The sequence below is a fragment of the Gobius niger genome (genome assembly GCF_951799975.1).
Source record: "Gobius niger genome assembly, chromosome: 19".
Lineage (NCBI taxonomy): Eukaryota > Metazoa > Chordata > Actinopteri > Gobiiformes > Gobiidae > Gobius > Gobius niger.
The window spans coordinates 7,033,163-7,048,107 of record NC_136870.1 but is presented as its reverse complement, the minus strand read 5'-3'; the positions used below and the strand labels follow the sequence as shown (position 1 = coordinate 7,048,107).

The following is a 14,945-nucleotide window of genomic DNA, read 5'->3' as shown; positions in this document are numbered from 1 at the left end:
TATGTATATATCAGTGTTGAGTCTGGGGAGGGTGTGGTTTACGATCGTCCATAGCCGTTCATTGGGCGTCTGCACATCGCCATCGCCCATAGCCTTCGCTTCAATCAAACGTGAACTTACAACGTGACTTTCTGCCTTGTGGGTACTTATGATTCCCACCTTTGTGGCTATAATTACTGTTGTTGATTCACATTCACAATTGTAGCCGCATGTTTTTAGCTCTAACAATACACGCTCATTACTGTATTATTACTGCATAGCAACAAACATAACCCGAGTCCATTGCAGAGCTAAGTCCGTGCAGAAGCAAAGGTTTGTGTGTGGCAAAGATGAGGTTCAGCCAGATTTTTTTTCCCCCCAGTCAGACGTTGGAGAGCTGCATGTTAATCCCACTCATCTGCATAATAAACAGGTGATGAACTTTATTACTGTTTTTCCCCAGCTCTGTCTGTCATGTTTGCAACGCCTGTAACGTGGGTGCGATTAAACCTCCCATTGCTGAAATATGAAGACATTTCTGTTTGCACTTACTTTTACCAACAGATGCTTCATAAACAGGGACTTGTTGGACAGTGGGAAAATGTACAATTTGTGTCAAACCTGGTGCAGTCCCAGGTTTTAAGATGCTGCTGCTCCTGATGAGTACAACGGTGAGCAAAACGATACGGAAAAATGCACTGAGAGGCTTGAAGCTTCAGTCACAACTTCTCATAATATAAATACGATTCTGTTTTCTCATAAACAACACGATCACAACAGAACGCCTGTTATGTCGGTGTTTTGTCCGAAGCAGGGCAGTGCTTTAGTCACTATGATGTGTTTTCTTCAGGTTTTACGTTGATGGCGGCTGGTTGTGTGGCAGTGTGTGCGGTGAGACTTTTTTGTCTTGTAGCAGTGTTTGGGTGACGACTATAGTGACGTTTGCATAACTGAATCAATTCTGTGGGCTTTGGACCAGAAATAAATGTTGCTTTGGGTCAGTATTGCCTCTCGCATGTTTAAAGTGTAACATATAGATGACCCCAAAATGTCAGAAAAAGCATATATATCTCCTCCACTGTATTAGGCTCTTCAATTGAACTACGTTTATGTCCATTGTTTGACCGTTTGACCAACAAGCCCCTTTGAATAATGCACCTTGAGCATTTGCACATTTTGTCATGTTTACAACCATAAACATAGAGATTTTATTTTGATTTTTTTTTTACTGAACGTTCACACACAAGTAACCGACAACTGTGAAGTGAAAGCAAATTGATACATGATTCTGTTATTTTTCAAAAAAAGTGAAAAGTGAGCATTTTCTGAGTGCATTAAATTGCCTTTATAACATTCCTAATGACTGCAGAATGTTTACTCTTTGCCCTAACCATTAAATAGAGGCCACCTGTGTGTAATCTACTCTCAGTATAATTTCAGCTGTTCTGTGAGGGCCTCAGAGCTGTGGTCACTAAACAACATCATGAAGGTAGAAAATGTTCTAATGTTCCAATCTTGTTTAAATGAAATGTATGTTTTTAATGATGTCAAAACGCATAAATCCATGATCTTCATCAAGTATTCATCTACATTTAAAATCAGTTTTTGTACTGCAACATCAACCTGCCCAGGGACTACAGGTGGAAAATAGCACTTTTACTATAACCTGGTACAATGCATCTTTCCTTTTGGTCAATGTTAAATTGTGCACTGTCCCTGTCGAAATAAAAAACATACCATACCAAGGTCAAGGAGCACCAAAGAGGTCAGGGATAAAGCTGTGGAGAAGTTTAAAGCAGCATTAAGTTATACAAAGTTTTCCCAAGATTTGAACATCTCCCGGAGCAACTGTTCAATCCATCATTTGGAAATGGAAAGAGTTTAGCACCACTGCCAACTTACCAAGACACGGTCGTTCACCTAAACAAACAAACTGAACAAGGAGAGCACTGGAAAGAAATGCAACCAAGTGCCCCAAGATAACTCTGGAGGAGCTGTGAAGTCCTGCTGCTGAGCTGGGGGAATCTGTACATGGGACAACTATAGATCGTATCTACACAAATCTGGCCTTCATGGACGAGTGGAAGAAGAAAGCCATTATTGAAAGGAGGCCATAAGAAATCCCGTTTGAAGTTTGCTAGAAGTCATATGGAGGACACAGCTCCATGTGGAAGAAGGAGCTTTGGTCAGATGAGACAAAAATTGAACTTTTTGACCCAAATGGAGCAAACCTGACACTGCTCATGGTCCTGAGTGCACCATCCCCAGTGTCAAATATGGGGGGGGGGAGCATCATGCTGTGGGGCTGCTTTTCCTCAGCGGGGACTGGGGAGATTGTAAGAATAGTTGTGAAGATGAATGGAGCCAAATACAGGCACATTTTGCTTTCCCTTCACAGTTGTCTTTTATGTGTGTGAACGTTCAGTAAAAAATTCTAAATAAAATCTTTATGTTTATGGCAAAATGTGCAAAAGTTCGAGGTGTATTAATGCTTTCGAGAGGCACTGTGCATGTAGAGTACAGCCAATCCATTCTCCGATCATTTGAATGTTTTCCTCTCGCCCGTTTGTCGACAGGTGCCACCGCCTGCAGTGACGGGACAACTTGCAAACCGCTCCCTCGTTGAGTCACTGTGTTTCATCCAAATGAACCAGCCGCTCAAACCTCCCCAGCCATGATTGAATCAGGAGAGTGCGTTAACCAGCAGCCCCAACATGACGCACGTCTCTCAATCACAATAAAGAGAAATGATTTGGAAATAAAGGGTTTAGGTCACAGCAGACAATCACCTGACGACAGTTGTTTGTGGGAACTGTACCCAACTTTCTTTCCTCCAGCACAGTGCAGTCCTTATCAACCTGCAGTTAATTGCAGGCAGATTTTTTTCTTTAAGCTCTGCCAGAGCACGAGAGGTGAGAAAAGCATTTCCTGGATACGTAGGAGGAAAAGCCTCTGGTGAAGATCCAAAGATTACTCAAAGATGCACTCGCAGCTCAAAACACACCTTCGTTTTTTGATGAGAGAACAACATCTAAAAATGTATTTGTTTTGTACATAACTTTGACATTTTAGATACAAAGATTTTGAAATATATCTATAGTATTGAATAAGCTTGGGGATCGGTAAAAAAAATCAAGTTTTGGCTCGTTTTTTTGGGGTCTAAAGCACAATAAATCAAGATAGGGATTAGATAATGAAAATATTTTTTGCAAAAACCTGACCTGACATGTTCATTTTGAAAAAATAAGGGTCGTGAAGCTACACTTTCCCATAGAAATGTATGGAGTCACGGTGACTGTAAAAATGTACTCTTTATTTATTTTCAAGTAAAATTTGATATGCCAAGAGAACAATCTGAAGAGCTTTGTCTGCAGTGTCTTTGCTTTTGAAAACATCCTTTGTAATGATGTTCTTATTTGTAGTGCTTGTAAAAAGAAAAAGCCCTTATTAACCTGTTATGCATGTTTTGGGTTTATAAATATTGGTTTATTTGGTCAGGACAGTGCATGTTAATGAACATACATGGGTCTCACGCATGTAAACAAGCCACGCCGGATTGTAGCCTTGAGCTAATTTCCATCTGTCGTCCCCCAGTCAGACTCTCAAACACACTCTCATTCATCCTGGCCTATTGTACATGTTTTTAGTGGTAGGGGAAACTGGAGTACCGCAGACACGAGGAGAACATGCAAACTCCACACAGAAAGGCCCCGTCCCTGGTGGGAATCGAACCCGGACCATGTGGCTGTGAAGCGCGAGTGCTAACCGCTGTACTACCGTTTATGAGGGAAACCACAGCCAGTCCAGGCACGTGGAGAACAGACAAACCCGGTGCAGAAAAGCTCACGCGGTCTTGGAACGGATCTCGAGACTGATCTTTGAGCACATTAACGGGCCATAAACAGATCTAAGACGTCATGGCTCATCGTACAGCGGCTCATTCCTGTAAGTCTTCTCTCTACATCGTGTGAAGTCTCCATTGACCGTGTACAAAGGGAGTGATGATGCCCGTCACTTCCCACAACTGTGCGCCCGGTGATCGTATATGGATCCGCACAGCCCGTATTTGCAGACAGCGTTTAGCACGGCCCATTTGAGCCGGAGTCAAAGGGGAGGGAGGAGAGACTTTGTGAATGGAAGGTTGACACAATGGAATCGAGTTGAGGTGTTCACGTTCATTTGCCTTTTTTTTTTTATTGTGGATAAATACACAAGCCAATAGGGCAGGAGACCTTTCCATATTTTCAATAATATGGGTACATGATTAAATTTTTCTGTTCCTAGACAGTATTCATTATCTAGAACCATAAAACTGAAAGATAACGTCCATTCATTCCATAAAAGGCTAAAGGGCATTACCTGGGCATCCCAAAGTGAGCAGAGAAATGAGCCGTGTCCTCGTTATCACCTGTGATTGGTGTGTGGCAGACTTGTCACTTTAGGTGTTGTTCAGGATCAAAAACATACCCGGAGTTCATGAAATATATGGTATAAACGTGTTGTTAAACCTAATATTTACCAATCATTGCCAAAACACTCGCACTCCGCTTAGAGAAGGTAATCCAGACAATCATTCACCCTGATCAAACAGGTTTCGTTAAAGGAAGATATGCATCCACCAACACCCGCAGACTATTTCATCTTCTTCACTGGTCATCATTAAATCAAGAGAAAACTGCTATAGCTTCCTTAGATGCGGAAAAGGCATTTGATAGAGTCGACTGGACCTTCCTGTTTGCCGCTCTGGGGAGGTTTGGCTTCGGGGAGTCGTTCATCGATTGGATAAGAATTCTCTACACATCACCTGCCGCCACAGTTGTCACAAACGGTCTTATATCACGGCCCTTTACCTTACACCGTGGGAACCGCCAGGGATGCCCACTCTCACCATTACTGTTTTCAGTCTTCATCGAACCGCTCGCAGCAGCAATACGTCAAAACAACCAAATCAAAGGAATCCACACACAAAACAATGAACACAAAATCAGCCTCTATGCAGACGATGTTCTCCTGTTTTTGCAAGACCCGCCATCATCACTACATCACACTATAAGACTCATGGAATCATTCTCTAAACTCTCACAGCACTCAATTAACTGGAATAAATCCCTTGCAACCAAACAGTTGGGATGTGGCAGCCACACCCCCTCCAGTCTCACTCTGCACTAACCATATCACTTACCTAGGAATAAAGATTTCCTCCAGGCTGTCAGAGCTGTTCACTCTCAATTTCCCCCCATTACTTAAACAAATAGAAGATGACTTACAACGCTGGATGAATCTCCCCATCTCAATTACAGGCCCAATCTCCATAGTCAAAATGTCAATCCTCCCTAAAGTCAACTACCTTCTCTCAATGACCCCAGTCCAACCCACCTCTGCCTGGTTCAAATTAGGGATGGGCGATACCACATTTTTTGGAATCGATACGATACCGATACTTTTGGGGTCATTTTTGTCTATACCGATACCGATACTGGTCATTTCATATGGGTGAATGTATTTCAATCAATATACATTTCTAAAATTGGTTATTTTATATAATTAACTGGTCAATTATATTACTTTAACTGGTTAATTAAACAATACTAATGTGAAATTAAACACACAAACAAAAATTTTAATTAATACTTAAATGACAAACAGAACCTAAACCAGAATGATATGCCTGGCTCAGTTCAATCCTTTGCTGTTGTGACTGTTTTGGATCAGAAGAAATAAATAAATCATCCTTTTGGGTTGATAATTGCTGCCCCGCCTTCTTTTTAGATATGCAAATTAGTATCGATAGTTTTTGCCCAATATCGATACTTAAAAAGTAGCCGTTTGGTATCGATATATCGATACTATGGTATCGATCCGCCCATCCCTAGTTCAAATCCCTTGATACAGCCACCAACAAGTTCTACTGGAAAAAGTAAACCCCCTCGAATCAAACTCAGAAACCCAAACTACAAGGTGGCCTCAACGCGCCAAACTTCTATCACTACACATTAGCTAATCATCTACAGCAGGGGTGGCCAACCAGTCGGAGACCAAGAGCCGAAATTTTCAACCTTGATCCTGTGAAGAGCCACAAAGGCACCGACCATTAGCGAGATCCCGGGGCGGTACTTTATTGTGTTAAATAGAATGTGACCGTTTTATTTAATCACAATAAACTATAACTTTATGCCTTTTTCTTTTTTTTTTTAAATAATTGTGTTAGATTGAATGGTTTTACTCCTCAACAAGATTGAAATACATGTATATTAAATGACATTTTGTGTTTCCTGTTCTGACTGAGACAGAATTAGATTATTATTATTATTTTTATTTTTTTTAATGCTGGGGTGTGTTTGTATGTGGGGCCCTGCCCACTGAGCCCCCTCCTCTGATTCGCCCCTGGCCTGAGCGCTCAGTGCCTGCAGCTTTGTCCTGACTGGACTGTGCAAAGAACGCACTCTAGGCTGCACAAAGTTCATGAACTTTAACCAGGAGCCTCTGGAGGATCTGAGAGTCTGTTTTAAGTTGCATCTGTTACAGTTATAGCACGTGTGAAAGAAAAGTCATGACTTTGCGTATTTCCGCGTTACGATGTCGCGCTTCGCATCATACGCTTAATAAGAGCTCCGCTTTTTTCCATTTCCTAATTTTGATCTTTTTCTGTGAATATGTGGCCAAATTACATAAAATAAAGAGTAGCTGATCAGAAATCTGAAAAGCACAGAAGCTAATCCTAGTGCCACGATCTGCCTGCCTGTTGTTCAACCTACATCCCGCTGTGAGTGAGGCTGCACGGGCTCCTTTTACACACTGCCTCGAAAAGGAGAGAGATACGGACTCTCATTCATGTAGAGATGGAAACATGGTCTGTAGGACGATGTTACAGTTTATGGGAAATATTTACCAATTATTTTGCAAAGAGCCGCATTGTATTAAACATCTCCAATCATGCAAAGAGCCGCACTCTGATTGGCCAAGAGCCGCATGCGGCTCGAGAGCCGCGGGTTGGCCACCCCTGATCTACAGTTTATTCACAAATGGATCCATTCAAACCCATCCCACCAAACCTGGATAGACACGGAACAATCAATATGCAATCAAATTCTAAAATCAGACCTACCATTCTTAAATCAATCAATAAAGAAAAAAACACTCTTCAAAGCACCAACAACAGCCGGAGCTCTGACAGTTATCAAACATACCACTCACTCTAACAAACCATACACCAATCTGAGTGAATAATTAGAAAGGTTTTGTAAATATGGTGACCCAGACATCCAGATTGTCAGCCTTGTGTCTGGATAAAGCCTGTCCTCCCTTTTGGACACATGTCTAAAATCTGTCCTGAGCCGCTGTTGGTTCATGTGTACCTCTGCCTCACAGTCAGGAGCTCTGCACTCGCCGCCTTTGAGCCCAGAATCATTTAGACTGGCCATGGACACTGCAGGACACAACGTCCACCTGCGCCTGCAGACTGTGCATGTGCACTGGGGCTCAAGCACCTGCCCTTCTGCTGAGTGTACCGTTATTATACAGCATTACTGCAAATGTTAATAATGCAGTGAAGTGAAATGTCTACTACGTTTTGATCTTTTGCGGATTCTCAGTGCCTTATTGATTTTTTGTTCATGAGACTCCCGCAAATGGCAGCAGACTCTATTGAAACCTTTTCAGTTACAATGTCAACCCACCAACTTTAACTTTATACACTGTCTAGTTGTATTGCAAAGGTCATTTCAGCATGAAATAGATTGAGGGTGACTTTTACACATTACGCTCTCAAATGCCACGAATCTAAGTTTGTGCCTGAGGATCATGGATTTGAATTGAATTGTATGATTTGTGGCAGAGGCTTCACACACCGTCATGAACTGTCACAGATCTGAACTGAACAGCACTGAACTTGGACTTGGGATGTGAAGTGGTCTGAGATGTCTCTACTCCAGTGCAGAGAAAGTAAGTACAATTTCATACATGTCTGACTAAATTGGTCACTAAATGTGGTCTGATTTTCGTCAAAATCACAAGGATTATTAAACAGTGTCTGCTTAAACTAATACCACCCAAACATTGGACCATTCCTCTTTACAAAACTGCTGCAGTTCAGTGAGATTCAGGGGGTGTACTTACTTATTCCACGCTCTCCTGTGAATGTTTACATGTTATGGCTAATAAAAAGATGATCAAATGCAAATGTCTGGGTGGTATTAGTTTAAGCAGACACTGTTTATTCATTCTTATGATTTTGATGAAGATCAGACCACATTTCATGACCAAAAATTCCAATTCCGTACTGTACATGTCTGTACTATAATATATGTCTCTCTATAACATAAAATAAACTCTTGCTCTGTTGCGAACTCCATGACATTTATGGAAGATTTTTTATTTTTGGCAGCCGAAAACATGGTCCAAGCGTCCATCACAAATGTGACCAACCAAGGTGCGCTATTAAGAACCCTATTCAAAAGTGTCCTAATAGGAATATCACGAACAAAGGGAAAATGAATTTCGAAACGCAACGTGCCTATCTTTAAATCCAGCATTAGCCATGGACATTTCTTCTTTAAAACGCCGAGCCAAGGGACTTCTCTTAAAACGCCGATAATACTGTCAATTGACTACATTCAAATCTTATTTCTGTTCAGTTTCCAGGCAAAGAGTTCCTCGTGTTACTCTCCACCTCTCACTAAACCATACGCCTTACCCTTTGTATTCCTTCCATCACTTCATCCGGCTTAAAAGCACAAAATATACAAATCCTTTGTTCAGCGTGTAAGATGGAAGCAAAAGAAGTGGAGTATTCTGCGATTTCAAGTACAAATAGAACCCTTTTCCATTTCCGTTATGGCGACAACACGAAGACCTTTGGTTACGTAAAAGTACATTCGACCTTGAAGATGAAGGTGGGATTAGACACATTGAGTGGCTGCGAACTGTCAAAGAGCTTTCAGTACTATTATACAATGCAAACGTTTATTGATATAATATTATGTGCATGTTACGTGCACTGAGGTTTGGCGCTGGTGAGGCATGTGTTGCGTTGTACAGACACCACGAGGCAGTTTGCAGTTTCCTCCTGACACTGAAGTAACAACAGCATCTTCTAAATGTCAACTTCACTTTTGTAGAAATGTGCGGAGCAGAGACTGGCCTCACCTCAGAGCTTTCAAAACATAGTGTGACCTCTAAGGCTTTAGTGCATTTTCTCCAGTTCGGCTTTACCCAAATCTAAAAGCTTCTCGACTGGACAGCAACAGCCTATAGGCCAGAGTAACACCTTTTTTTTAAATTTTTTTTTATATATCTTTATTTGAATTGGGACAGTGCACATTAATCAACATGTGTTTCTTCAACATGTAAATGTGCCGGAGTTAGCCATATAAGCTAATTTTCATCCATAGTCCCATGGCAGGTTGATGTCATGACAGACAGGACAAACAACAGGCACAAACATGCAGCAAAAACACCATCACTGAGACATAAAAAGACAGTGAATGATGAATGACAACATTAAATATGTAAAAAGTAAGTACATTTTCACAGATAAAAGATCAGAAAGGGACAATACACAAAACACCACAATCTTCCACACAGCAAGACATGCATCAGTGGTTGGTGACTCTAGACCATGTTGTGTTCACATGTCTGATTGTCCAAAAGCCACTTCTTCACAGAGTTTCTAAAAGTGTGGAGTGAGGTCAGGTTCCTCAGGTCTGTTGGGATCAGGTTCCAGGAGTGAGCTGCTCGTACTGAGAAGGCAGATTGTCCAAAAGAAGTCTTTCTAAATGGGATTTTACAGTCTCTGCTTGATGAGCGTGTGTTTGTATTTACATTCAGCTGTATAAACTCCTGTAATGGGGGCGGGGCTAGTCCATTTAGGGTTTTATAGACATTTGAAAGCTAAGGCCTACAAAGTTGATCCTAACGCTTTTGTCACATTGTTGTCGTGTTTTTTTAATGTTGCTTTTTTTTGTCATGTTTTCCGCACGTGTTTGTCACTTTTTTTGTTGCATCATTGTTGCTTTTCTGGCACGCCGTTGTCGCTCTTTTGTTGCTTCTTTGTTGCTTTAGTTTGTCCCTTATTTGTAGGGATGCACCGATACCGAAACCAGTATCAGGAATCGGCCGATACCACATGCTTGTTGTGCTCATGCTCATACTCATTAATCTGGTCCCGAAACCAGACACTGATACCATACCCATACGTGTGTCCCATACGTCAGGCATGGGACACACCTCTCAGCTGAGGAGAGAAAATAGCAACAAACTGGAGAATTGTCCAGTGTAAATCCAATACTCCACATGGAGCTGACTTCACTGCAGACGACACTCCTTAAATCAGAGTCTGAGCTGGATTTAACCAGAGCTAAATGTTGTTAGTGCTGCAGAGTGGAGTCTGCAGTGTTTACAAGATACAGGCTAATGTTGCTAACTACCTGCTAACTAGCGGCTAATAGATAGATAGAAAGTAGATGAATGAATAAAGCACAAGCATTGAGGAGCTTTCGGACATGAGCTGTTCTGTCTATGATGGACAGTGCAATAAAAAATAAAAATTATATTGAATAAAAATGAATAGGAGCTCAGTTACCCGAGAGGAGCTCGGAGTAGAGTCGCTGCTCCTTCACGTCGAAAGGAGCAGCTGAGGTGGCTCGGGCATCTGTTCCGGATGCCTCCTGGTCGCCTCCCGCGGGAGGTGTTCCAGGCATGTCCTAGTGGGACAAGGCCTCGTGGAAGACCCAGGACACGGTGGTGGGACTATGTCTCCGAGCTGGCCTGGTGTCGCCTCCGGGTCCCCCCAGAACAGCTGGAGGAGGTGTGTGTGGATCGGGAAGTTTGGGCATCTCTGCTGAGACTGCTGCCCCCGCGACCCGGCCCCGGATAAAGCGGAAGAAAATGGATGGATGGAAAATCAATAAAATGGCATCGGTTCAATTCTGATATAACTGCTCTTTAAAGTAGGGCTGCAACTAACGATTATTTTGGTAATCGATTAATCTAGCGAATATTTTTACGATTAATCGCTTGGCTGTGAACGGTGTATGAAAATGGTATTTTTTCATTTTTTTTAATCACATAATGCTATAGTGGCATCACTTGAGGACTTGTTGATGGAGTAAACTTAAAGTGAGTGTTTTTGCAGGCTCTTAGTGCCAATTCTGCTTTATGACTGGATGAGACACAGACAGATATTTATGAAATTTGCAATGTACAAAACACTAAAGACCGTAACTTGTAAAACAAAGTAGGTTTCCATAAAAATTAAAAATAAATTATATCATTTTTACTCTTTTTAAGTTTGTGTTTACTAGAAAACGATTAATCGATTAGCAAAATGGTTGACAACTATTTAAATAATCGATTAGTTGGCGATTAATCGATTAGTTGTTTCAGCCCTACTTTAAAGTGTCGCCTCCTTTGCTCAAGGAAATGTAAATGAGTGAAGTAACTAATTACTCTCCAATCTGCTGTGAAAAAGTCAGCCTATAAACCGTCTGTTCACTGCAAAAAGTATGTTGAAGAAAATGCCTTGTACTCGTATCGGTATTCGGTGTCGGCAAGTACTTCAATCAAAGTACTCGTGCTCATATCAGTTTTAGAAAAGGTGGTTTCGGTGCATGCCTGATCACATTTTTGTCACTTTTTTGGTTGCTTTTTAATTACTTTTACTTAATTAATTACTTTTTTTTTCATTGCAGTTTTCCTCCTCGTTTTTGTTGTTATATTGACTCATTTTTCAAGAAGCTTTTCGATTTGGGTAAAGCCAAACAGGAGAAAATGTGCTCGGCTCAGGCGGGGGTTAAGAGTTTAAAGTCCAGATTCTGCCCCAAGAATAAAAATCCTACTGTGTTTTAGTTTTTAGACGAGGTGTGTGTGAGATGGTGGCGGAGTTTATTGTAATTTAAGTAGTTCATATTAATATATGATGATCACCTGTCTCCCCACAAAACATGTACAACAGGGCCGTCTCTGGAATCTGGATTCTCGTGTAAAAGACACTCTGATCTCAGTCCAAAGCATTTGCGTCATGTCGTCCTCGAGATGAAAACATTGTGTTCACCTGCAGATGTCATGACATTCCAGGACGCCCATTCGTCTTCCTCACCAAGAACCTCTGCAGTATCGGATGCAGCTATTTGTTAGCCTCATTTAAACCGCTCCACCCCGGGCTGAACGCCTCTGCTGGCACAGAAATCACATTGTGTACACAGAAACTAGCACTGAATCAGTTTAACATGTCCACTTAACCCGTACCTGAACAATAAAGCCAAAGAAAACAAAAAAACTACGAATATGCAACAAAAATGTGACAAAATGGTGATGGGGGGGGGAAAAAGTGACACCACGGGGAACCAGGACAAAGTTTTAAAGGTCTTAGCTTTAAAATGAGGCGTTACACTGGCTTAAAGACTCGTCCAAAAGCTTTAAGATTTGGGTAAAGCTGAACTGGCACTTCGTTAAAAATATGTTATATTCTCTTTTTTTCTCTCATCAGTCTACACACAATACCCAATGTATGCAGGGGCGGACTGGCCATATGTCCATTCTGGAAGAGCACAGAAGGGTCACTGGCTCTAGGGCCACCAGTCCCGCCTCCACCGAGCTTTACCCAAATCTAAAAGCTAAAACGAAAAGCATCAAAATAGCGAGAAAAAGAGGATGAAAACAAAACAACAATGTGCTGGAAAAGCAACAAAAAAGTGACAAAAATGTGATGAAAAGGCAACAAAAACATGAGAAAAACACGGACAAAAAAACTACAAAAACGTGATAAAAACACAACATAAAATAACAATAATGAAAAAACAAAAAAAAATATGACAAAAATGACGTGACAAAAAGTTAACATCACTGTTGTAGGTCTTAGCTTTCAAATGAGGCGCTACATTGTTGATCTCCAGTTGAGAAGCTTTTAGATTTGGGTAAAGCCCAGTTTAAAAGAAATATGAATCTAAAAGGAATTGCGTGGAGTATGGTGTACCACAAGGTTCAATTTTGGGACCATTATTATTTATTATTTATATTAATGATTTTGCTTCTGTTTCTACGACTACCTTTCCCGTTCTTTTTGCTGATGATGCCAATAAAAAAAATAAAAAATAAAAATAAAAAGTCGACCTGGGGAAAATGCACTCGGTTAAGGCGGGTGGTAAGAGGTTAAAATGTGTATTTGTGGAAGTGTCACAATTACGCTAATTTGGGCCAGGCTGGTCAGAGTCCAGGGCTGTTTTTCAGTTCCAGTCCGCCCCTGAATGGGGTTATTCAGAAGCCTGCAGTAAACGCACAGTCTTCCTAATGATTTCTCCACCAGTGCTCCGTGGCGCTGTTCATCCCGATGGTTCCCTAATGTTAACTTATGCTGAGCGGTGAACAGACTTTTTTACTCACTTCTCCACCAGATTATATTTCTAATAGTGAAACCAGTGTATCCCCTCCTGGAAACGCCACCTTAACGTGGTGGAGGGGTTTGAGCACCCGCATGATCCTGGGAGCTCTGTTGTCGGGGGCTTCGTGCCCCTGGTAGGGCCTCCCATGGCAAACAGGTCCTATGTGACGGGTCAGACAAATAAAAGAGTGGTTCAGAAGCCCCTCATGAGAGACCGGTTAGAACCATGAGGCCGTCCTTCTGTGGACCCACCCCCTGCAGGAGGAGCCATAAGGGGCTGGTGCAATGTGATTTGGGCAACTCCAACAGCTGCCCCCACGACCCGGCAACGGACAAGTGGAAGAAAATGGATGGATGGATGGATGGATGGATGGATGATGGATGGATGAATGGATGATGGATGGATGGATGGATGGATGGATGGATGGATGGATGGATGGATGGATGATGGATGGATGGATGGATGGATGGATGGATGGATGGATGAATGATGGATGGATGGATGGATGAATGGATGGATGGATGGATGGATGAATGGATGATGGATGGATGGATGGATGGATGAATGGATGATGGATGGATGGATGGATGGATGGATGGATGATGGATGGATGGATGGATGGATGATGGATGGATGGATGGATGGATGGATGGATGATGGATGGATGAATGGATGATGGATGGATGGATGGATGATGGATGGATGAATGGATGATGGATGGATGGATGGATGGATGAATGGATGATGGATGGATGGATGGATGGATGGATGGATGAATGGATGATGGATGATGGATGGATGGATGGATGGATGGATGGATGGATGGATGAATGGATGATGGATGGATGGATGGATGGCTGGATGATGGATGGATGGATGGATGGATGAATGGATGATGGATGGATGGATGGATGATGGATGGATGAATGGATGATGGATGGATGGATGGATGGATGAATGGATGATGGATGGATGGATGGATGGATGGATGATGGATGGATGGATGGATGGATGAATGGATGATGGATGGATGAATGGATGATGGATGGATGGATGGATGGATGATGGATGGATGGATGAATGGATGATGGATGGATGGATGGAAACCAGTTTATTGTAAAACTCTTCATGACCTAAAGAACCTCAGCCTCAACCTCAACTTATGCAGAGAACTGCATTATGGGAGTTGTCAGGTGACCCGCTCCTGCCCAAATGACGTCCTCTCTCCCAGTGCGCAGTACACCGAGCGGCCACCAGAGGGCCCCCTACCGACATTCTTGCTTGGGGCCCCTTGTTACCCTTACGACGCCACTGTCAACGGGGCAACTTTGGAGCAAACAAGTCTGTACAATTTCAGCCAGAACAGCAGCATTTTATATTGTCGACAAACTTAGGGAGTAATCAATGGTTCAAAGCCCTTTTTTGTCCTGACTGAACTCCGTAGCTGTAAAATCTCAAACCTTGTGATTGTTCACAGGCGAAGAAGACACTTGGTCCGCGCCAAAACACCGTTATCTTGTCCCATCGCGTCTGCCGTGACGTGCTTCCCCGGCGACTTACAGAAACTCCCCCGCGCTAATCCTGCTATCA

General features: G+C 42.2%; 1 long non-coding RNA gene across 1 annotated transcript; it reads left to right on the top strand.

Annotated features, from left to right (window-relative positions):
- The first annotated feature begins 1,325 nt into the window (after nucleotides 1-1,325).
- Nucleotides 1,326-2,363, top strand: LOC306979215. Its single transcript, XR_013793944.1, has 3 exons — nucleotides 1,326-1,468; nucleotides 1,726-1,893; nucleotides 2,270-2,363. It is a non-coding gene; the product is annotated as an uncharacterized lncRNA (long non-coding RNA).
- The last annotated feature ends 12,582 nt before the right edge of the window (nucleotides 2,364-14,945 follow it).